The sequence below is a fragment of the Nelumbo nucifera genome, chromosome 3 (assembly GCF_055504915.1).
Source record: "Nelumbo nucifera cultivar China Antique chromosome 3, China Antique-T2T, whole genome shotgun sequence".
Classification (NCBI taxonomy): Eukaryota; Viridiplantae; Streptophyta; class Magnoliopsida; order Proteales; family Nelumbonaceae; genus Nelumbo; species Nelumbo nucifera.
The window spans coordinates 83,106,071-83,131,592 of record NC_142651.1 but is presented as its reverse complement, the minus strand read 5'-3'; the positions used below and the strand labels follow the sequence as shown (position 1 = coordinate 83,131,592).

Genomic DNA, 25,522 nt, shown 5'->3' with positions numbered 1-25,522 from the left:
GGCATTGGTCACATGCGGACCTTGGCTGCAGTGCGGTTGGCTCCAAAATGGCCTCCTGCTTCCCGATCATTGCAATATCGGAGTACCGACTCCATCTCCTCCTCGGGGACATACCTCCAATTGATCTGATCCTCCCACAAATAGTGTTTCACATCAGAGAAGAATTTCTTCCTCTACTGATATGAAAGATTAGGAGGGAGAACATTTCCAACAAGATAATTGGAAAAATCAGCATACCAATGGGATGTATCTACCTGAATGGAATAGAGCTGCTCGTCCGGAAAATCATCTTGGAGGGTGCTAGTTATCTTCCCTTCCAAATCTGCATTTTCAAACCGGGAAAGATGATCTGCAGCTAGGTTCTCAGTACCCTTTTTGTAATGGATTTCAACATCAAACTCTTGCAGCAACAGGATCCACCTAATCAGCCTTGGCTTTGCATCCTTCTTTCCAAGTAGATGGTTGAGTGCCGAGTGATCTGTATACACAATAACCTTGGACAAAATCAGATATGAACAAAATTTATCAAAAGAAAAAATTACCGCTAATAGTTCCTTTTCTGTCGTGGTGTATGTTTGACAGTTTTGTATGCCCTTAGCTTCAATCAGAATGATGTACTTTATGAGTTTATTGTAAATGAATAAAAGTGCATATTTGATTCATGTTCCCTTGGTATGTTTCTGTGTAATACCCTTAAACTGGACACTTAATGAGACTCGTGTTAGTTTAGAATGTTCACAGCTAGTGGGTCGGTCTGGGGAGACCTATCCCGATAAGGTTGACACTGTGGTGCCACCAAGTCGGTTGGGGTGGCTTGTCTCAGCTGCCAGGGTGAGACCCTAGGCACATACAGTGTAGGATTAATTGAATCTTTGAACTGGACCAGATTTCCAGTATTGCCCTGGACCTTGGAGATTGATGGGCAAAACTGGAAAGTTACACCCGACCCCTAGACTCGATTATGATACTGCACTAGGTGTCGGATTGGGCTATCTTTGATGTACCAATCAGTGAGATCCTTAGCGGGGGTCAAAACCTGGGTATGTTGGGACAGTCTGAGAATTCATCTGAGTGGGTGATCAAAGTGACAAGATCAGCCCCTTTGTCGAACAAAGGTAATGATCGGGGATGCACTCTCACTAATGGAAACCAAGACTGCCGGCAGCCGATTTCAACCATTGAGATTTGTTTCGCAAAGTATATTTTATATGAGATATAAAAGTATATATATTATGGTTTCTAAAATGTTTGCAAGTAGGTTTTAATTCCCGAGATCCATATAAGTAGAGAGTGCAACACTGTTCCTTGTAGCTGAGGGAGAGGTCATCTCTTGTCAGGCAGTGTATGATCATTATGGGCTGAGAGGTTAAGTGTAAGACCATTGAGGAAAATACCTGATGGGCTAATCTTGCATCTGCCCACAGTCCTTGAGTGTTACAAGGTGGCTTGGCCCAGAGACCACTTAGGATAAGTGTTGGGCCCATAGAGCCCATAAGATGGGTTTCAGGGGGTGCACTGTCCATAACAGTGTATTCGGCCAGGCCTTGTAACAAAAGTTGGGCTGAACCCATGTGGCTGATGTGTAGATCAATGTTTGGGTCCCACACCATACAAGGAAGCCCAACTAGGCAGTAGTTAGGAAGGTTAAGTGAGTACATAAGCTTAATGGGCCTAAAGCCCATTTCAAACTGGGCTATTTGATTAGTTAATCATGGGGCGAATTCTGAGATGGATTAGCATATAGGATAGGGTCTTGACCCTATCCACACAGAGAGTCCAGATCTGAATGTGATTCAGATCTAGAAACCTCCTAATAAGATTAGGAGAAAGTGGTGGGTGCCGAACCCAACCAAAGATAAATAGTTTTGCTCTGGGTTAATAATTTGCAGATAGTGATGAGCAAGGTCGTTCTCCACAGGGATTGGGTGGATTTATTTCCAAGTAGATGGATTAAGGGGGATTTGTAAAGCTAAGGAAAATGAGTAAATAGCAGAAAATAACAAAAAACAAAAGATTAAATCGATGGGAGAAAACTTCCGATTGAAAGGATAAGTTCAGCTTTGATTCGTAGCATTGATCTTTGATGCAAAGATAGATTCATTTGTTTATGAATAAATTGGTTATAGCTATTAACAAGCTCTAATAGCCAGCCTCTACTCTTATTATTCGACAACCAAAACAAGCTCTTTGATTGCTTCCCTTATTAATAGGCAATCCTAAACAAGCTCTTAGGATTTAACCTATTAATAGCATTAAGAGGGGAGAGACCCAATTCTGGTCAGCGATCTCACAAGCTCGGATCGTTTAAACCAGATCATATATTTTCCTAACATAGATCGAAAACTTTTTTTCAATCAATTCATGTTAGTTGCCACCATGATCGAACCTACCAATCATATACGAAACTGGAGATTCAATCGGCCATGGATTATTTCCATTGAATGAGCAAGGGGCCCTTCTTGCTTAATCAACAAAAATAATCCTCACAGTTAATTAGCAGAAAACATATGAATACCCATAAACAATGAACTGAAATAAAAATCAATTAGATCTCACAATGTTACAGAATCAAGGCTTCCCTAACCCTTCAACCAGAAATAAAAACTTACAGACACTTCATGATGAAAAAAACAGCTTCTAGATGAGAAAGGGGGGCGAACTCTTGCTTCTTCCTCCTTGGTTGCTGATTTCCCTCTCTGAAGACTGAAGCTCTCTTGGAGGAATTGATGCCTTGGGTGCTGGTCTGCCCTCCCTTTATATAGATTTGGGTAGAGGGCTGCTCTCCAACTCCCTTAAGGAGATTATCCTCAAACTGGAAAGTCCTAGGCTAATTTGAACTTATCCTACCTAACTCTTATCTCTTATCTTTTTAGGATTACAATTTGAGAATTTAAATCTGATAAAACTCTTTTATTGAGATCACATTCAACTTCTATTCTAATGAGACTCTTGGATCTTGAATTCGAACTGGGCTTCTCTAACAATTCGGGCTTGTTTCAAGACTCTTCTGCGAAATGGGCTTCAGCTTGTGAAATGGACCTTGCTACGAAATTGCTCCGACGTTGGGCCCGAATTCATCTTCGATGTGGATCGATTCTGCCAAAACCCAAAACATAAATGTTGTGTATCTTTTCCTTATCTTTCCAGTGCTTCTTGAAATGTCTAAATCGGAGTCCGGAATTGAAAGTTATGCCCATATCACTGATCGGTGCCGAAACTGTGCAAAAACATCCGATTAGCCTTGTTTTCTTCCAATCGCCTATCTGCTTGCCCTGAATCGAAATACAAGAGTAATGAGTCCAATTAGGTACCAATTAAGTGCAAAATACTAAATATTGAGGGGTAAAGATATGATAAATTTTATTCTCATCAAATCCCCCCACACTTAAACCTTGCCCGTCCCCGGGCAAGTCAGAATTCAAGTAAAAAAAAGAGAACAATACTATCTACCAATTTTTAAACTCAACTCTCCTTCGTCTTTCTCTACAAATATTCTAGGTTAATTATTGCGAACCATTAAATCAACACAACCAAGTCATACATGACTCATTCATCAGTCAATCCAATTTTTGCTACTGCAACCAGGTAGTAAATCAGGGAAAACCTTTTTATCTTCTCTCTCTTTTTATTTTCTTTTTCTCTCCTCTGAAGAAGTGAGTGCATTTTATGCTCCATCTCACTTTTGGATTACTTGATTAGTAGGTGCATTTTATGCTCCATCCTACTGTTTGAATTACTTGGTCAGTAGGTGCATTTTATGCTCCATCCTACTGTTTGAATTACTTGGTCAGTAGGTGCATTTTATGCTCCATCCTACTATCAGATGACTTGGCTGGTAGGTGCATTTTATGCTCCATCCTACCATTTGTAGCATAGGTAAAAGTATTTGCCCTGTTTACTTAAACCTGAATTTAGGACTAGCTAAAAAGGGAATGGCTTCAGAAAGGTCATGTACTCCTTAATTGTGCCTCATTACTGGGTCCACAAGAATTTTCCCAAAATATTGTTTCAATTGATTTCAAAAGAGTTGAGTGTTTTTTTTTTTTTTTTTTTTTTTGAAATGAAACGGTTAAAGCCTGTACCCCCCCACACACACACACACACTTAAAACTTAATAAAAGGTGGAAACTAAAAGGAAAATAAGTAGAGAGAAAAAAAAAAAAAGGAACAAAATTCCCTGATGCGGTGGAAGGTGGGTGGGGAGACAGAATTTCATGCCCTACTCTGCATAGGTCGGACTTTCGAGGGGTACCTCTTCCGCATTGTATACCTGAAATCCTTCATAGAAGGGTTTTAGACGGTGCCCATTTACCTTGAACCTCTTGTCTGTGGTCGGACTCTGAATCTCAACTGCTCCATAAGGTAAGACGTTAGTAATAGTGAAAGGTCCAACCCATCGAGATCGCAACTTACCAGGAAAGAGTTTAAGCCTAGAATGGAAAAGAAGAACTTTCTGGCCAACTGCAAATTCTTTCCTTGTGATCGTCTTGTCATGGAAGGCTTTTGTCTTTTCCTTGTAGATTCGAGAGCTCTCATAAGCGTCATTGCGGATCTCTTCTAGTTCTTGTAGCTGCAACTTCCTCTGTTCTCTTGCCTCATCCATTCGCATGTTGCATTGTTTGACTGCCCAGTATGCTTTATGTTCCAGTTCCATAGGGAGATGACATGGCTTAACGAATACCAAATGGTAGGGAGACATACCTATAGGAGTTTTATAGGCTGTGCGGTAGGCCCATAGTGCATCGTTGAGTCTCAGACTCCAATTCTTCCTTCTAGGGTCAACCGTTTTTTCAAGTATGGATTTTATCTCCCTATTGGACACTTCGGCTTGTCCACTTGTTTGTGGGTGGTATGCAGTGGAAATTCAATTGGTGATATTGTATTTCTTGAATAGAGCTTCCACCACTCGGTTGCAGAAGTGAGTGCCTCGGTCACTTATATCGCCCTGGGCATTCCGAACCTGGAGAAAATGTGGGACTTGACAAAATCTACAACAACCTTAGCATGATCAGTCCGGGTAGCTTTAGCTTCTACCCATTTCGAAACATAGTCCACAACTAGTAGGATGTAAACATTACCGAAAGAGGAAGGGAATGGGCCCATGAAATCTATACCCCATACATCAAATATTTTACATATCAGTATAGGGGTAAGTGGCATTTGGTCTTTATGGCTTAAATTACTTGTCTTTTGGCATTGTTCACAGGCCTTGCAGAACATATAAGCATCACGAAATAGGGTAGGCCAAAATAATCCGCGCTCTAGTATCTTACGTGCTGTCCTCTTTGGGCCAAAATGGCCCCCACAGGCATATGAATAGTAGAAGTGAAGAATGGAGGGGATTTCGGGGTCGGGCACGCACCTTCGAAGGACCTGATCGGAGCATTGCTTCCACAGATATGGGTCATCCCAGATGTAGTACTTGGCATCGCTTCTTACCTTATCCCTTTGAGCTCTTGTTAATTCTCCTGGTATGGTTCTAGTAACCAAATAATTAACTATATCTACATACCATGGAGTTCCTTCTTGAATCGTGAAAAGGTGCTCGTTTGGGAACTCGTCTTTCAAGGGTGTTGCCTCTTCACTTGTAGTCAGCCTACTAAGATAGTCTGCAACCAAATTTTCTGCACCCTTCTTGTTGCGGATTTCGAGGTTAAATTCTTGTAGCAGGAGAATCCAACGGATAAGCCTCGGCTTTGCTTCTTTCTTGGCGAACAAATATTTTAGGGCTGCATGATCAGAATAAACAATCACCTTAGTACCGAATAAATATGAACGGAATTTTTCTAAGGAAAAAACTATAGCCAAGAGTTCCTTCTCTGTTGTTGAATAATTGCATTGGGCAGCATCAAGGGTCCTCGAAGCATAATATATTGCATGAGCAGCTCTTCCAACCTTCTGTCCCAGAACAGCACTAATGGCATAATTGCTTGTGTCGTACATAATCTCGAAGGGAAGATCCCAATTCGGTGGCTGGATGACTGGGGCTGAAGTCAACGATTCTTTCAGCTTATCAAAGGCTGCCCTGCACCCTTCATCAAAATCAAACATCACATCCTTCTGGAGTAAATTACATAAGGGGTGAGTTATCTTGGAGAAATCCTTGATGAATCTTCGATAGAATCCTGCATGTCCAAGGAAAGAGCGAACTTCTCGAATGTTCGTGGGATAGGGCAGGGATTTAATAACATCTACTTTTGCTTTATCAACTTCGATTCCCTTAGAAGAGACTACATGCCCTAGAATGATGCCCTGGTCGACCATGAAATGGCATTTTTCATAATTCAGCATGAGATTCTTTTCTATACACCTTTCAAGTACCTTTGTAAGGTTAGATAAGCATGAATCAAAAGAATCCCCATACACTGTGAAGTCGTCCATAAATACCTCTATAATGCTTTCCACATAATCTGAAAATATACTAACCATACATCTTTGGAATGTGGCAGGAGCATTGCAGAGACCGAATGGCATGCGCCGATAAGCAAAGGTACCAAAGGGGCAGGTGAAGGTAGTCTTTTCTTGGTCCTCAGGTGCAACTGGAATTTGATGAAACCCTGAATAACCATCAAGACAACAATAATGAGATTTTCCAGCTAGTCTTTCAAGCATTTGATCGATAAAAGGGAGCGGGAAGTGGTCTTTTCGGGTTAATGAATTCAGCTTCCGGTAATCTATACACACCCGCCACCCATTTTGAATTCAGGTAGGCACTAGCTCACCGTCTTGATTTTCGACCACCGTCATACCTGTTTTCTTCGGGACTACTTGTACCGGACTTACCCACTTACTGTCTGAAATGGGATAGATTATCCCGGCATCTAGAAGTTTTAAAACTTCTTTCTTCACTACCTCCATCAGTGGTGGGTTTAATCGGCGTTGGGCTCCGATTGCAGGTTTGGAGTCTTCTTCCAAGAGTATTTTGTGCATGCAGGTAGATGGGCTTATCCCCTTGATATCAGCTATAGTCCATCCGATCGCTTCCTTGCATTCCGTAAGTGCTTGAATTAGTTTCCTTTCTTCCAATGCGTCGAGTTTGGAGGAAACTATCACAGGTAGTGTCTCCCCCTTGCCTAGGAACATGTACTTTAGGTGCTTTGGTAATGATTTCAGCTCCAGCTGGGGTGCCTGCATAATAGATGGAAGGAGCCTTGTGTGAGATAGGGGCAAACTAATGAAAGAAGAATTATGAGCAATTCAAAAGAGTTCAGTTTAGAAGTCAAAGTTTGTAGTTCTGAATTCAGCATAAACTTCTGCTTTGCTCGTTGCAATTGATCAGGCCCATCGTTAAGTGCAACTCTCAGTGTGTCTTCATCTTCTAGCTCAAAAGTCTGCTGCACTAAGGAGTCAATAACATCTATAGAGAAAATAGAATGCACATCATTAGGGTATCTCATGGCATCATAGATATTAAAATTAATGATCTCACCATCGAATTCCATGGTAAGCGTCCCCTTATGCACATCGATTTTTGTTTTGGACGTCTTAAGAAAGGGTCTTCCTAGCAAAATTGGGGTCGAGTTGGAAGAGTTATCTTCTTCCGTGTCGATCACATAAAAATCGGCGGGAAAGACCAAATTATTAACTTGGACTAGGACGTCCTCTAAGACTCCCTTCGGGTATGTAGTAGACTGATCAGCAAGTTGTAAGATCACGCCCGTTTCTTTTAATGGTCCGAGATTCATGGTTGTATAAATAGAATGGGGCATGACATTTATTGAAGCTCCTAGGTCTAGCATAGCTTTTTCGATCTGGACATTTCCTATCTTACAGGGAATGGTAAACATACCTGGATCCTTGCATTTAGGGGGTAGTCTTTTCTGGAGAATGGCTGAAACATTTTCTCCTATATGGACCTTCTCATCGCCTTTCAGCCTTCTCTTAGTAGTGCACAGCTCCTTAAGAAATTTGGCATAGCGGGGTACTTGCTTAATTGCATCAAGGAGGGGGATGTTTACCTCAACTATGCAGAAGGTCTTGAGAATGTCTTTGTCTTGCTCCTCCTTCTTGGATTTTGCGAATCGGCTAGGGAAAGGTGGAGCGATGACTATGGATTGGGGTGGTTTTCCGCTTGAATCCATTTGGGATGGTGTCTCCTTTCTGGTTGTATCTTTGGATGCTTCTTGATAGGGTTCATTCAGTTCCTTCCTGCTTCTCAATGTGATAGTGCTAGCATTTTGTTTCGGGTTGGTCGTGGTCTGAGAAGGTAGCCTCCCTGATGATTGAGATTCCATTCTACTCATAGCTGTCGCTAGCTGGCTGACCTGATTCTCCAGGTTTCGGATACTTGTCCTCGTCTCCTGTTGAAATTGTTGAGTATTAGTTGCAAGGGCTTTCACAATTTCATCGAGAGACATACCTGAGTTGGGAGAGGCTGAATATGGTGGAGCCGGCGGCCTGGTTTGATGCTGATGTTGGAAGCCGAAGGGCTTGGTTCCATAGTTCAGGTTGGGATGATCCCTCCATCCTACATTGTAGGTGTTCGAGTAGGGATCGTATCTCTTTTGCGGGAATCCTCCAACAGCATTAGCTTGTTCGTAAGGTTCATCTTGAAGCGTAGGGCACATGTTAGTTGGATGTCCCGGAGTTGAGCAAATCCCGCAAGCCTTCACTGTTTGTGTATTACTTGTGGCCATTTGACAGACAAGAGAGATCAGGCTTGCAATTTTCTGTTCTAGGGAGGAGATGTTTACCTCGTTAGCATGAGTTGTTGGAGGGTTGAGCCTATAGCCAAACTGTTGAAAGTTGGCTGCCATATTTGAGATCAACTCTCTTACTTGTGTAGGAGTTTTGTTCCCCAACACTCCTCCGCTTGCTGCATCGATCATACTCCTATCCATTGGTAGTAACCCTTCATAAAAATATTGGATAAGGAGCTGGTCTGGAATTTGATGTTGCAAATAGCTAGCGCATAGTTGCTTGAATCTCTCCCAGTATTCGTAGTGAGTTTCCCCACTTAATTGTCTTATGCCACAGATCTCCTTTCTGATGTTAGTCGCTCGGGAAGCAGGGAAGAACTTCTCAAGGAATTGCCTTTTCATATCATTCCATGTGGTGATGGAACCGGAGGGTAGGTAGTACAGCCAATCCTTAGCCTTATCAGCTAGTGAGAAAGGAAAGGCACGCAGTTTGATCTGTTCCTCGGTAACACCTTGAGGCTTCATGCTTTAGCATACTACGTGGAATTCTTTTAGGTGCTTGTGAGGGTCTTCGCCTGTAAGTCCATGAAAAGTAGGGAGTAAGTGTATAAGACCTGATTTAAGTTCAAAGGGTACCGCTAGATCTGCATATTCGATGCAGAGAGGTTATTGGTGCAGATCCGATGCAGCTAGCTCTCTAAGGGTTCTTTCTTCGTTGTTGGCCATGACTTCTTCTTCAGAATGGTTGGATGGCTCAACGATTTCTGCAGCCGACTTTACTCCGGAAGTGGGGAGTGATGCTGATTGGTTGCGGCGTTGCATGGCTTCTTTCCTCAAAAGGCGAATTGTGTTCTCGATCTCAGGGTCGTAGTGGAGTTCACCTACATGAGAAGAGTGAGGCATAAACCAAGAAAAAAGAAATAAATCTACTTAGGACGCCAATCCCCGGCAATAGCACCAAAATTTGGTGGGTGTCAAACCCAACCAAAGATAAATAGTCTTGCTCTGGGTTAATAATTTGCAGATAGTGATGAGCAAGGTCGTTCTCCACAGGGATTGGGTGGATTTATTTCCAAGTAGATGGATTAAGGGGGATTTGTAAAGCTAAGAAAAATGAGTAAATAGCAGAAAATAACAGAAAACAAAAGATTAAATCGATGGGAGAAAACTTTCGATTGAAGGGATCAGTTCAGCTTTGATTCGTAGCATTGATCCTTGATGCAAAGATAGAATCATATGTTTATGAATAAATTGGTTATAGCTATTAACAAGCTCTAACAGCCAGCATCTACTCTTATTATTTGACAACCAAAACAAGCTCTTTGATTGCTTCCCTTATTAATAGGCAGTCCTAAACAAGCTCTTACGATTTAACCTATTAATAGCATTAAGAGGGGAGAGACCCAATTCTGGTCAGCGATCTCACAAGCTTGGATCATTTAAACCAAATCATATATTTTTCTAACATAGATCGAAAAACTTTTTTGCAATCAATTCATGTTAGTTGCCACCATGATCGAACCTACTAATCATATACGAAACTGGAGATTCAATCGGCCATGGATTATTTCCATTGAATGAGCAAGGGGCCCTTCTTGCTTAATCAACAAAAATAATCCTCACAGTTAATTAGCAGAAAACATATGAATACCCATAAACAATGAACTGAAATAAAAATCAATTAGATCTCACAATGTTACAGAATCAAGGCTTCCCTAACCCTTCAACCAGAAATAAAAACTTACAGACACTTCATGATGAAAATGCAGCTTCTAGATGAGAAAGGGGGGCGAACTCTTGCTTCTTCCTCCTTGGTTGCTGATTTCCCTCTCTGAAGACTGAAGCTCTCTTGGAGGAATTGATGCCTTGGGTGCTGGTCTGCCCCCCCCCCCTTTATATAGATTTGGGGAGAGGGCTGCTCTCCAACTCCCTTAAGGAGATTATCCTCAAACTGGAATGTCCTAGTCTAATTTGAACTTATCCTACCTAACTCTTATCTCTTATCTTTTTTGGTTTACAATTTGAGAATTTAAATCTGATAAAACTCTTTTATTGAGATCACATTCAACTTCTATTCTAATGGGACTCTTGGATCTTGAATTCGAACTGGGCTTCTCTAACAATTCGGGTTTGCTTCAAGACTCTTCTGCGAAATGGGATTCAGCTTGTGAAATAGGCCTTGCTGCGAAATTGCTCCGACTTTGGGCCCAAATTTGTCTTTGATGCGGATCGGTTCTGCCAAAACCCAAAACATAAAAGTTGTGGGCCTTTTCTTTATATTTCCGGTGCTTCTTGAAATGTATAAATCGGAGTCCTGAATTGAAAGTTATGCCCATATCACTGATCGGTGCCGAAACTGTGCAAAAACATCCGATTGGCCTTGTTTTCTTCCAATCGCCTATCTGCTTGCCCTGAATCGAAATACAAGAGTAATGAGTCCAATTAGGTACCAATTAAGTGAAAAATACTAAATATTGAGGGGTAAAGATATGACAAATTTTATTCTCATCAGAAAGCTAATCTAATCTGCAGATAAGATAAGGGTTTATCCTTATCACCTAAAGATAGGGCTCATCCAAATATGATTTGGATAAGCAACTCCTAATTGGATTAGGAGCTGATCTTTTAGGTTAACAAAGAAGGAGGGGGCGGCAGCTTTTAGAAGAAAATAATAAAAAATCCTCTTGAGTGCTGAAATGACAAGAAGAGAGAATTCTGCACCCTGCGAATACTCTCTTGCTGCCTCCTTACTACCGCCGCCATTACCTTCAGTTCGATCTCCAGTTCCTGGCAGAAATCAAGATCTGATATTGATACCAATCTTTTGGGAAAAGATTGATTGGAGCTGTACTCACAAGCCATCCAGTTAATTCTTGCGAAGGGTCAAGTTCTTTTGGAAGAACATTGCTGATTCTGCTCCATCCTGCACTGCGCCATCTTCAGTGGGAGCAGATTTTGGATCCTTCCATGGGCGTGAACACCTCCATTGGGAGATACTGTTTCTCCGTATCAGGTACATCCTCCCTCCTACTCCTTTTGGTTCAGATCTGGTTTGGTTCATGGTTCAACATTGATCCTTGAAAAATATGTTTTTCAAAAATAGGGAATGCGATTCCTAGTTAAAGGGAGAGAAAAATTTTTGAAATTCGCCCCCTTATTCTACAAGATCTGGGCGTCCATACGATGGATCTCTCATCCCTTCAGTGGTATCAGAGCCAGGTTCAAATCTTGAACCATTTTGTTTCAGATCTGAACCTGCGCAAATGGGCAGAAGGTGTTCTACCCGATTTGCGCAGATATGGGTTTTGGGAAATTTGTTCCCAAAATAAATGGGCGAATAATCTAAAATTAATTTTATATAAATCTAATTATTAAATAGAACTATTCTTTATGATTTTCTTGATTTATGGGCTGTTCGTACAAGAGGAGATCGAATTCTTGGTTTGCGTAGGGAACCTGCAAGATTTGTAGTTTCTTGATTTATTCATTACATTTGGTTTGTAAATAATTTTTTTTATTTTCTAGACTCAATGTATTAGGTATTCGATCTGATGTAATTATTAATAGAAATAGGATTTCTATTTATTTTATTTTGGATCGAAGATGGCGGCGCAGAAAAGGAGATTTTGCAGAGAAGGAGATTTCGCAGATGGGAGAATCGCTATCTACGATTTGCAGTTTGTGAAACTACATTCTGTGACCTAGCCTCTGTTTTGCAGGTTGGATTGTACGAACAGCCCTGGATTGACTGATTCTTGCTTTTCTTTTATCAGTATTTAATTTCAGATTATTTTACTGAATTAAAGATTTAATCAAGGATCAAACCCTAGACCCATTCGAACCAAGATTGGTTCAAACTGTTTGGACCGAATCTAGGGTTTAATCAAGGCTGAAAGTCAGCCCTAATTTTCCCACTAATGGGCCTGAGGATTGATGTTTAATTAAATGGTTAATTCGGCCCAACCTGTAAAGGACCAGTTTTAAATAGTTAAAACTGCTAAGAGTCCACTTAACACATAAAGTTGTATGGACTGAACCATTCGACCCATATACCTAGATAATATTAATGGTTAATATTATGGATTTAAAATGGGCTTCAATTGGGCCTTATAGATGATTAATTGATTGGATCAATTTATCCCTGCATTAGATGTATGGATGTGTGATGTGCTACGTACATGGGCCATAAGTGCTTGGCCCATGCTCAATCGACAGTGGCTCTTGCGCACACCATGGCTGAATGTACATCATTGCCATGGTGTCCTTTTTGGTCATTGGATGACCTCCCTCAGTGGTGGGCCCCACACCTCATCAAGAGGTTATGTGCGGAACCCTAGCTGAATTAGGCCCACCGAAATCTGACTTTATGAAAGTTAGTGGAAGCCACTTTGGTTTGACCTAGATCAAACTAGGGCGTAATTAACTGTTCCCTCCAGCTAATATGAGTGCATGTGATAGGGAGATTCATATGATGAACTCTCTAAAGCCCTTCCATCATTAGCATGAGGATGGGTCCTTCAGTAATGAGGAAATGCACTAGAAAATGGGCTATCCATTTGCTGTTGGGCTTGTTTGAGTGTTTCATAAAATGATAGGGGCGTCATAGACTGATGTACGAGGGGCTTCACCAGAAAATGGGAACTCTCTCACGGTACCTTGGCGTTCACGAATATGATGGGTAAGCACTCACTGGACAGAAAGGTTTACCTGAAAATGGCTCTGAACCTTGTCTGACAGAGGCCAAAGGGAAAACTCATATGATGAGTGGATATGATCCTTCACAGAAAGGTGGTGGGGTTATGCAGCTGAAACAGTTGGCTCCATGCACCCTATGTGATATCCCACATTTCCAGAGACGACCTGTAGTCTCCATCACTGAGAAAGGAGGGAAATCTCAGAGATGAATAAATGGAAATAGAACGTAGATTAAAATCCATATCTATGAAATGAACATGAATCAAATTAGGTTGTGGATTGATGTTTGCTCTTTTATTAGAAAATGGCAAACGGATCATTTGCAAAATTGCTTGATGACAACAAGTTGAAGGGCCCAAACTATGCCGACTGGTACAGGAACCTTATGTTGGTCTTAACCTCTGAAAAGTTGGATAAGGTTGCCAAGAATCTTGCCCCAGATCGTCCGGGAGATAGGGCTTCCGAGGCCCGGAGAAGAGAATACCAAGAATGGGAGGAGAAAAACTCCCTTGCCCGCTGCTATATCATTGCCTCTTTAGACAATCCAATTCAGAGGCAGTTCGATCAGATCAAACTTGCTAAGGACGTACTGGATAGTCTGAAGACAATGTACGAAGAGCAGAATCGTTCTACTCGGCAAAAGGTCTTGAAACAGTTCATGACCGCGCGATGTCCAAGGGCCAACAAGTTCACGACCATTGTCTTCGGATGATGGGCTATATCAACGAACTGGATGCTCTTGGATCCGGGCTGGATCTGGTAACACAGTGTTAGACAGTATTTGTATGCCCTTAGCTTCAATTAGAATGATGTACTTTATGAGTTTATTGTAAATGAATAAAGATACATATTTGATTCATGTTCCCTTGGTATGTTTCTGTGTAATACCCTTAAACTGGACACTTAATGAGACTCGTGTTAGTTTAGAATGTTCACAGCCAGTGGGTCGGTCTGGGGAGACCTATCCTGACAAGGCTGACACTGTAGTGCCACCAAGTCGGTTGGGGTGGCTTGTCTCAGCTGCCAGGGTGAGACCCTAGGCACATACAGTGTAGGATTAATTGAATCTTTGAACTGGACCAGATTTCCAGTATTGCCCTGGACCTTGGAGATTGATGGGCAAAACTGGAAAGTTACACCCGACCCCTAGACTCGATTATGATACTGCACTAGGTGTCGGATTGGGCTATCTTTGATGTACCAATCAGTGAGATCCTTAGCGGGGGTCAAAACCTGGGTATGTTGGGACAGTCCGAGAATTCATCTGAGTGGGTGATCATAGTGACAGGATCAGCCCCTTTGTCGGACAAAGGTAATGATCGGGGATGCACTCTCACTGATGGAAACCAAGACTGCCGGCAGCCGATTTCAACCGTTGAGATTTGTTTTGCAAAATATATTTTATAAAAGATATAAAGGTATATATATATGGTTTCTAAATTGTTTGCAAGAAGGTTTTAATTCCCAGGATCCATATGAGTGGAGAGTGCAACACTGTTCCTTGCAGCCGAGGGAGAGGTCCTCTCTTGTCGGGCAGTGTATGATCATTATGGGCTGAGAGGTTAAGTGTAAGACCATTGAGGTTAATGCCTGATGGGCTAATCTTGCATCTGCCCACAGTCCCTGGGTGTTACAAGGTGGCTTGGCCCAGGGACCACTTAGTGTAAGTGTTGGGCCCATAGAGCTCATTTGATGGGTTTCAGGGGGTACACTGTCTTCAGCAGTGCATTCGGCCAGGCCTTGTAACAAAGGCTGGGCTGAACCCATGTGGCTGATGTGTAGATCAATGCTTGGGTCCCACGCCATACAAGGAAGCCCAACTGGGCAGCAATTTGGAAGGTTTTTGAGTACATAACCTTAATGGGCCTTAAGCCCATTTCGAACTGGGCTGATTTGATCAGTCATCTAAAGGGGGCGAATTCTGAAGTGGGTCAGCTAAAAGGATTGGGCTTAGACCCTATCCACTCAGAGAGTCCAAGATCTAAATAAGATTTAGATATGGAAACCTCCTAATTAGATTAGGAGACAGCTGATCTGATCTGCAGATAAGATAAGGATTATCCCTTATCACTAAGGGACTTCTAACCCAAATATGATTTGGATAAGCAACTCCTAATCTGATTAGGAGCTGATCCTTTTAAGATTATAAAAGGGGAAGGGGGCGGCAGCCTTGAAAGAACACAACAAGATCAACAGCATTCTTCTCTTTGAAGAAAGAGAGATTGAGAGATTTTTATATACTGCGAATTCTCTCCTGCCGCCACCTTCCTGCTATTGCCATTCCTTCAGTTCGATCTCCAGTTCTAGGGAGCAATCAAGATTGGATCTTGATTTCAATCTTTTGTGAAAAGATTGGTTGGAGCTGTACTCAAGTCGTCCAGTTGATCCTTACGAAGGGTCAAGTTCTTTTGAAGAACGTTGCTGATTCTGCTCCACCCTGCACTGCGCCATCTTCAGTGGGAGCAGTCTTTGGATCCTTCCTTGGGCGTGAACACCTCCATTGGGAGATATTACTTCTCTGTATCAGGTATAATCCTCCCCCATTATTTTTGGTTCAGATCTGGTTCAGTTTATGGTTCAAGATTGATCCTTGAAAATACGATTTTCTAAATAGGGAATACGATTCCCAGTTGAAGGGAGAGAAAAATTTTTGAAATTCGCCCCTTATTCCGCAATCTTTGGGCGTCCATAGGATGGATCTCTCCTTCCCTTCACACAGATCGATGCTATTCTCAATTCTCTGCCTCCATCCTTTAATCCATTCATCATGAACTACAACATGAACAAGCTGAACGTTAGCTTGCAGGAACTCAGCAACATGTTGCAGAGGGCCGAAGAATTGATTAAAAAGGATGAGCCCATTGCCATGCTTGTTGAAACTGGCAAATTGGGCAAGAAAAGGAAGGCAAAGAAAAAGCCCCAGAAGAAGGCTGCCAAACCCAAGAAACAGAGGAAGGACAAGGCATCAGATGCCTGTCATTTTTGCAAGAAGACCGGCCACTGGAAAAGGAACTGTCCTGCCTACCTGGAATCCAAGAAAGGTAATTTTGAAACTTGTGTTATAGAAACCAATTTATTGGTAGCTTCTGCGTCCTGGTGTATTGACTCCGGGGCTTCAACTCATGCGTGTAAATCACTATAGGGGTTCAAGGTAAGCAGAAGGCTGAGTGAAGGAGAAGTCACACTCTACTTGGGGACTACTGCAACTGTAGCAGCCGCGGCCATAGGAACCATGGAGTTACTTTTTAGAGAAGGAACAATTGTACTGAAAGATTGTCTTTATGTACAGAATTTACGGAGAAATTTGATTTCTATTTCAAAACTGTGTGCAGATGGTTATTCTGTCTTCTTTAGTAATACGATTACTATTAAAAGAAAGAACAGATTCATCGCATACGGTGAACTGGAGAACGGTCTCTATGTTCTACATCCTTCTCTAGAAACTAACATAACCGAAACTACGTCGGCTGAAATCCCCAAGAAGAGAGTTCGTGATACAGTTAATCCCACGTGTCTGTGGCATTACGACTTGGCCACATCGGTGTTGACCGAATCACAATGTTGGTAAAGGATGGTCCTTTGGATTTTCTAACTGTAGAAGATCTTCCCACCTGTGAGCCTTGCCTACAAGGCAAGATGACGAAACGGCCATTTAACGGTAAGCCTGAAAGATGTACAGGCACACTTGACCTAATACATACTGATGTATGTGGTCCCCTGAGTGTTAGGACACGGAATCAACACGTGTATTTCATCACCTTCATAGATGATTTTTCACGATATGGTTACGTGTACCTAATGAGACACAAGTCTTAATCCTTTGAAAAGTTCAAGGAGTTCAGACAAGAGGTCGAGAAATAGTTGGGGACAGAAATTAAAGCCCTTCGATCAGATCGAGGTGGCGAATATCTCTCTAACGAATTCAGAGACTACTTAAAGGACAATGGGATAGTATCACAGTTAGCTCCTCTTGCTACACCACAACTTAATGGTGTTTTAGGGAGGAGGAATAGGACCTTATTGGATATGGTCCGGTCGCTTCTCATACACTCAGAGTTACCCACATCCTTTTGGGGTTACGCATTAGAGACTGCAATTTATGTGCTGAATCGAGTTCCGAATACTCCATATGAACTTTGAACCGGAAAGAAACCAAGTGTCGAATAATTGAAGATTTGGGGTTGTCCAGCACACGTTAAAAGAACGAGTGCAGACAAGTTGGAATCCAAGACCAGCCATTGCCTATTTGTAGGCTACCCAAATGGCTCTGTAGGTTATCTATTCTATGACCCAAGTGAGCAGAAAGTGTTTTGTAGTCGAAATGCGCAATTCTTGGAAACCGATTACATCCTGGACACCCATCGTTAGGAAATTGTTCTTGATGAGGAGAGCTCAGGAGCAGTGGGAGATGTCCCACAAGTTCCAGGTAGTGACCAACCTAGAAGATCCACTCGGGTATCCAGGCCACCAGTCTGTTATGGTTATGACCAGGATAGTTACCTGGTGGAAACCTTGACTAGTGAAGAGGACCCCGTGACTTACACGGAAGCTATGTTGGACATAGACTCCCAGAAGTGGGTGGAGGCCATGAGAGCAGAGATGGACTCAATAGAGACCAATGGAGTCTGGACTCCAGTAGATCCGCCCTCTGGGGAAAAAGCAATCGATTGCAAATGGATTTACAAGAGGAAGAAGGGCCCCGATGGTAAGGTTGAGACCTTCAAAGCTCGTCTGGTGGTGAAAGGGTACACTCAAAAAGAGGGCATCGATTATGAGGAAACCTTTTCGACTGTGGGCCATGCTTAAGTCTATTAGGATCCTGCTAGCTGTAGCAGCATTCCATGAAATTTGGTAGATGTATGTCAAAACTGCATTCCTGAATGGAGATCTTACTGAAGATATCTATATGCAGCAGCCGCAAGGCTTCATTGCTGCAAGTCGGGAAAACATGGTATGTAAACTTAATAGATCCATTTATGGATATAAGAAAACTTCTAGAAGTTGGAACATCCGTTTTGACTCTGCTGTCAAATCGTTTGACTTCAAGCAGAATCTGGATGATCCCTGTGTCTACAGGAAATATAGTGGAGATAAGGTTACCTTCTTGGTTCTGTATGTAGATGACATTCTACTCATTGGGAATGATGTAAGAATGTTAACTACGGTGAAAGTATGGCTTTCACAGCAATTCTCTATGAAAGATCTTGGAGAAGCCTCCTATACACTGGGTCTTCGACTCTATAGAGATAGATCGAAGTAGATAATAGGATTATCCCAATCTGCTTACATTGACAAAATAGTCAAAAGATACAGCATGGAAAACTCTAAGAAAGGAAATGTTCTTTTCAGGCACAGAGTCACTCTCTGCAAGAAGATGTCTCCCAAGACTTCTGAGGAGATTGATGGCATGAAAGACGTTCCCTATGCCTCTGCCGTAGGGAGCATCATGTATGCCATGCTGTGTACTCATCCTGACATTGCTCAAGCAGTGAGTGTAGTAAGCAGATTTCAGGCCAACCCAGGGCAGGAGCACTGGACCGCTGTGAAAAACATACTTAAGTACCTTCGAAGGACAAAAGAGTTTTGTCTAGTATTCAACGATAGCTCACTACAGATCCAAGGGTATATAGATGTCGATTTCCAGACGGATCCATATGATAGAAAGTCTACATTTATATATGTTTTCACAATAGGATTGTGTGCTGTTTGCTAGAAAAGCAGCAAACAAGGGTCCACTGCAGACTCCACGACCGAGGCCGAGTACATTGCCGCAAGTGACGCTACCAAAGAAGCCGTCTGGATGAAGAAATTCATTCACAAGTTGGGAGTAGTTCCGTCCAGCACATCACCCATCCCATTGTTGTGTGACAACAATGGAGCCATTGCTCAGGCTAAGGAGCCACGAGCCCACTCGAAGTCGAAGCACATCGAGAGGAAGTACCACGTACTGCGGGAGATTGTTGGTAGAGGGGACGTCTTGATTCAGAAGGTAGCGTCAGCGGAAAATGTAGCAGACCCATTGATGAAGCCACTATCATAGAAAGTGTTTGAGAAACACGTGGAAAGCATGGGACTCTGGCTAGTACCTGATTAGACCTAAGTGCAAGTTGGAGCTGTTAGACAGTTTTGTATGCCCTTAGCTTTAATCAGAATGATGTACTTTATGAGTCTATTGTAAATGAATAAAAGTGCATATTTGATTCGTGTTCCCTTGGTATGTTTTTGTGTAATACCCTTAAACTGGACACTTAATGAGACTCGTGTTAGTTTAGAATGTTCAAAGCCAATGGGTCGGTCTGGAGAGACCTATCCTGATAAGGTTGACACTGTGGTGCCACCAAGTCGGTTGGGGTGGCCTGTCTCAGCTACCAGGGTGAGACCCTAGGCACATACAGTGTAGGATTAATTGAATCTTTGAACTGGACCAGATTTCCAGTATTGCCCTGGACCTTGGAGATTGATGGGCAAAACTGGAAAGTTACACCCGACCCCTAGACTCGATTATGATACTGCACTAGGTGTCGGATGGGGCTGTCTTTGATGTATCAATCAGTGAGATTCTTAGCGGGGGTCAAAACCTGGGTATGTTGGGACAGTCTGAGAATTCATCTGAGTGGGTGATCATAGTGACAGGATCTGCCCCTTTATCGGACAAAGGTAATGATCGGGGATGCACTCTCATTGATGGAAACCAAGACTGCCGGCAGCCGATTTCAACCGTTGAGATTTTTTTTGCAAAGTATATTTTATATGAGATATAAAAGTATATATATTATGGTTTCTAAAATGTTTGCAAGAAGGTTTTAATTCCTATGATCCATATAAGTAGAGAGTGCAACATTATTCGTTGGGCCGAGGAAGAGGTCCTCTCTTGTCGGGCAGTGTATGATCATTATGGGCTGAGAGGTTAAGTGTAAGACCATTGAGGTTAATACCTAATGGGCTAATCTTGCATCTGCCCACAGTCCCTGGGTGTTACAAGGTGGCTTGGCCTAGGGACCACTTAGGGTAAGTGTTGGGCCCATAGAGCCCATAAGATGGGTTTCAGGGGGTGCACTGTCCATAACAGTGTATTCGGCCAAGCCTTGTAACAAAGGCTGGGCTGAACCCATGTGGCTGATGTGTAATCAATGTTTGGGTCCCACGCCATACAAGGAAGCCCAACTGGGCAGTAGTTAGGAAGGTTAAGTGAGTACATAAGCTTAATGGGCCTAAAGCCCATTTCGAACTGGGCTATTTGATTAGTTAATCATGGGGCGAATTCTGAGATGGATTAGCAGATAGGATAGGGTCTTGACCCTATCCACTCAGAGAGTCCAGATCTGAATGTGATTCAGATCTAGAAACCTCCTAATAGGATTAGGAGAAAGTTAATCTAATCTGTAGATAAGATAAGGGTTTATCCTTATCACCTAAAGATAGGGTTCATCCAAATATGATTTGGATAAGCAACTCCTAATTGGATTAGAAGCTGATCTTTTAGGTTAACAAAGAAGGAGGGGGCGGCAGCTTTTAGAAGAAAATAATCAAAAATCCTCTTGAGTGCTGAAATGACAAGAAGAGAGAATTCTGCACCCTGCGAATACTCTCTTGCCGCCTCCTTACTGCCGCCGCCATTACCTTCAGTTCGATCTCCAGTTCTTGAGAGAAATCAAGATCTGATCTTGATACCAATCTTTTGGGAAAAGATTGATTGGAGCTGTACTCACAAGCCATCCCGTTGATTCTTGCGAAGGGTCAAGTTCTTTTGGAAGAACATTGCTAATTCTACTCCATCCTGCACTGCGCCATCTTCAGTGGGAGCAGATTTTGGATCCTTCCTTGGGCGTGAACACCTCCATTGGGAGATACTGTTTCTCTGTATCAGGTACATCCTCCCTCCTACTCCTTTTGGTTCAGATCTGGTTTGGTTCATGGTTCAAGATTGATCCTTGAAAAATATGTTTTTCTAAAATAGGGAATGTGATTCCCAGTTGAAGGGAGAGAAAAATTTTTGAAATTCGCCCCCTTATTCCACAAGATCTGGGCATCCATATGATGGATCTCTCATCCCTTCAGTGTAATTTTGTTGAGCTCCATTCAAGGTCCTGCTAGCATAGTAAATTGGCTGAAAATGTTTGTTCACTCTTTGTCCTAGAACAGCTCCAACTGCTGAGTCACTCGCATCGCAATTCAACTGAAAAGGGAGTGTCCAATCCGGTGCTATTATGATCGGGGCATTAATCAGCTTGTCCTTCAAGATGGTGAACCCTTCTAGGCATTCCTTTGTGAACTCGAAGGGCACATTCATTTGTAGCAAATTAGACAATGGCTTAGCTATCTTGGAGAAATCCTTGATGAACCTTCTATAGAATCCTGCATGTCCCAAGAAGCTTCTCACAGACCGAGCGGATGTTGGTGGTGGCAACTTCTCAATTGTCTCCACCTTGGCTCTGTCGACCTCAATCCCTCTTTGTGAAACCTTATGCCCAAGCACAATACCTTCTCGCACCATGAAGTGACACTTCTCCCAGTTCAGCACTAGATGGGTTTCCTTGCAACGCTTGAGTACCTTTTCCAAGTTATGTAAACATGCGTCGAAGGAAGAACCAAAGACTGAAAAGTCATCCATGAAAATCACCATGAACTTCTCAACCATATCAAAAAATATAGCCATCATGCAGCTCTGGAATGTTGCTGGAGCATTGCATAAACCGAATGGCATCATCCTATAAGCAAAGGTACCGTAGAGACATGTGAAGGTGGTCTTCTCCTGATCTTCCGGTGATATCGGAATCTGATTATAGCCCGAGTACCCATCTAAGAAACAATAGAACTCATTTCCGGCTAGCCTCTCTAGCATTTGATCGATGAAGGGTAGAGGGAAATGATCCTTGCATGTGGCTTTGTTTAGTCTTCTGTAATCAATGCACACTCGCCACCCGGTAACCGTCCTTGTCGGTATGAGTTCATTCTTCGCATTTGGTACCACAGTCATGCCACCTTTCTTCGGAACTACTTGTACGGGGCTCACCCATGAGTTGTCGGAGATCGGATAAATGATACCTGCGTCTAACAACTTGATGATTTCTGCCTTCACCACATCCTTCATGTTTGGGTTCAGGCGTCTTTGGGGCTGAACTGTGAGCTTGCTTCCATCTTCCATCAGAATTTTATGAGTGCATAAGGATGGGTTGATACCCTTGATGTCTACTATCTTTCAAGCCAAAGTTGTCTTGTGTTCCTGTAGCACTAGTAACAGTTTTTCCTTCTACAAAGAGGTCAAGTCTGTTGATATGATCACTGGTAGGGCTGAAGGTGCTTCTAAAAAGGCATATTCCAGGTGTGGTGGGAGTTGCTTCAGCTCAAGGGTGGGCGGCTCTTCAATTGAAGGCTTGCTTTCTAGCATCGAGGGTCTGTCCAAGTTCTCCAACTTGATGAACCCCTTCCCTTGAAACTGTGGATTGGAATTCAGGTACACCACCATGCTTTGAATTTCTTCGTTTTCTCCCATTATGGCTTCTCCTTCTTGTATGCATAGCTCAAGGGGATCAGCCGACCTGTTTACCTGAAAACAGCCACCAATCGCATAATCAATGACATATATCATATAACATGAATCATCACTAGAAGGTGCATGTTTCATAGCATCAGACATTTTAAAAATTACTTCCTCATCTTGAATCCTAAGGCTGAGTTGCCCTTGTTGGACATCAATCATTGCCTTTCATGTAGCTAGGAAGGGTCGCCCTAGGATAAGTGGGACATCAACGTCCTCTTGCATGTCTAACACTATGAAATCTACTGGAAAAATGAATTTGTCAACCTTAACAAGCACATCTTCTATGATTCCCCTAGGATGCTTTATGGACCTATTAGCTAATTGCAATGCAACTCTAGTGGGTTGGGGTTCACCCAACCCTAATTTCTTAAAAACCGAATAGGGCATCAGAGCTCCTAAATCACACAAAGCCTTATTAATCTTTAAACTGCCTATTGTGCAAGGAATAGTAAAACTCTTTGGATCTTTCAGTTTCTGAGGCAGCTTGTTGAGGAGGATAGCTGAGCATTCTTCATTCAGTGCAACTGTAGCCACATCTCCCAGTTTCTTTTTGTTCACCAATATTTCCTTCAGGAACTTTGCATAGTGTGGCATCTGGGCTAAGGCATCTGCAAAAGGAATGTTAATATGTAAACTCTTGAAAATTTCAAGAAACTTACCAAATTCCTTTTCCATTTTGTGTCGCTTAAGCCTATTGGGAAATGGTACTTGCAGCTGTTGACTTGTCTCTTTCTTTGAATCAGACTGCTCTTCCTCCTTTTTGGTTTCTAGGGTTGCTCCCATCTTACCTTCTTCCTTTGCTTTCTTCTCCACCTCTTGCAGCTCCTTACCACTCATCATGGTAATGGCTTGCACCTGCTCTCTTGGATTTGCTTCGGTATTGCTAGGTAAGGTACCTTGGACTCTAGAAGATATCATTCGTGCCAACTACCCCACTTGAGTTTCCAAGTTCTTGATCGATGCCTCTTGGTTCTGAAATCTCATTTCCGCACTTGATATGAGCTTGGTCATCAGCTCCTCTAGATTAGATTTTTTTTCTGGCTGAGTGAAATTTTGAGGGAAGGGTTTCATCGCATTTTGATTTGACCAAGTCAGATTGGGGTGATTCCTCCATCCGAGGTTGAATGCACAAGGGTACTGATTACCTTGCTACCTTTGCAAATTCCCTACGAAATCTACTTGCTCGGGGGACTGCATGAACTAATTTCCAACTTGACATTCAGTGCTGATATGACCTCCCCCACACCATTCACAGACTACGGTTTGAACATGCATGGCTGCCAACTGCATTTCATCTATCTTCTTGCTGAGGGTGCCGATTTGTGCAGATAGTGTTGTATAGGTGTCTACATTGTGAAGACTGGGTTGTCTCCTAACTTGGGCTCTCTCGGAATGCCACTAGTAGTTGTTTGCAGCCATCTCCTCAATGAGTGCATGGGTAACTTCATGGGTCATGTTATTAATGGATCCTCCAGCTGTAGCATCCATAATAGTCTTATTTGTTCGGTCAATCCGTTGTAGAACATCTAAACTTGGAACCATATGGGAAGTCCATGATGAGGGACCTTCCTTAGTAATTCCTTGTAACGCTCCCATGACTCATACAATGACTCCCCGTCCTGCTGAGAGAAGGTGGTGATATCATTCCGCATCTTTGCAGTCTTGGACAGAGGGAAATACTTGGATAGGAAGCGGCTGGCCATTTCATCCCAAGTGGCGATCGATCCAGCTGGTAGAGAGTTCAGCCAAGTGTTAGCCTTGTCCTTCAATGAGAACGGAAATAATTTGAGCCTCACAACATCATCACTAACTCCGTTGTGCTTGAATGTGTCACATATCTCCAAGAAGTTGGTGATGTGAGTGTTTGGATCTTCATTAGCTAAGCCATAGAACTGAACTATGTTCTGGATCATCTGAATGATTGCTGGTTTGATCTCGAAGTTGCTAGCAGCTATTGCTGGTCTCACAATGCTCGAGGCTGCCCCAGTGAGGGTTGGTTTGGCATAGTCCATCATGATCCTTTGCTCGGCCATCTTTGTACTTTCAGCTTTCTCTTGCCTAGAAGCTCTAATGTGACGGCAAAGAATTCGTTCAATCTCTGGATCGTATGTGATGCTCTCCTTTTCACTTCTGCGTGTCATAAACTGTACAAGTCAAAGTCATAAAGATACTAATACACACATATCATGAACATATTGCACAAAATCAGATTAACAACAGTAGTGAAGGGATGAGAGATCCATCGTATGGACGCCCAAATCTTGCGGAATAAGGTGGGCGAATTTCAAAAATTTCTCTCCCTTCAACTAGGAATCGCATTCCCTATTTTAGAAAAATCATATTTTTCTAGGATTAATCTTGAACCATGAATCGAACCAGATCTGAACAAAAGCAGTAGGAGTGGATTATACCTGATATGGAGAAATAATATCCCCCAACGAAGGTGTTCATGCCCAAGGAAGGATCCAAAGACTGCACCCACTGAAGATGGCGCAGTGTAGGATGGAGCAGAATCAGCAATGTTTTCTCCAAGAACCTAATCCTTCGCAAGAAATAGCAGGATGGCACATGAGCACAGCTTCCTATCAGTCCCTTCACAAGGAACTAATGTCAAGATCGAATCTTGAATTTCTCCCATTGAACTGGA

General features: G+C 42.5%; 1 non-coding gene and 2 pseudogenes across 1 annotated transcript; 1 reads left to right on the top strand and 2 right to left on the bottom strand.

Annotated features, from left to right (window-relative positions):
• Nucleotides 1-8: 8 nt before the first annotated feature.
• LOC148801419 (uncharacterized) lies at nucleotides 9-8,081 on the bottom strand (annotated as a pseudogene).
• A 154-nt stretch (nucleotides 8,082-8,235) lies between these two features.
• On the bottom strand, nucleotides 8,236-9,302 carry LOC148801418 (uncharacterized; annotated as a pseudogene).
• Nucleotides 9,303-24,423: 15,121 nt separating this feature from the next.
• On the top strand, nucleotides 24,424-24,530 carry LOC148801417 (small nucleolar RNA R71). The gene has a single exon (XR_016084883.1). It is a non-coding gene; the product is annotated as a small nucleolar RNA R71 (small nucleolar RNA).
• Nucleotides 24,531-25,522: the final 992 nt, after the last annotated feature.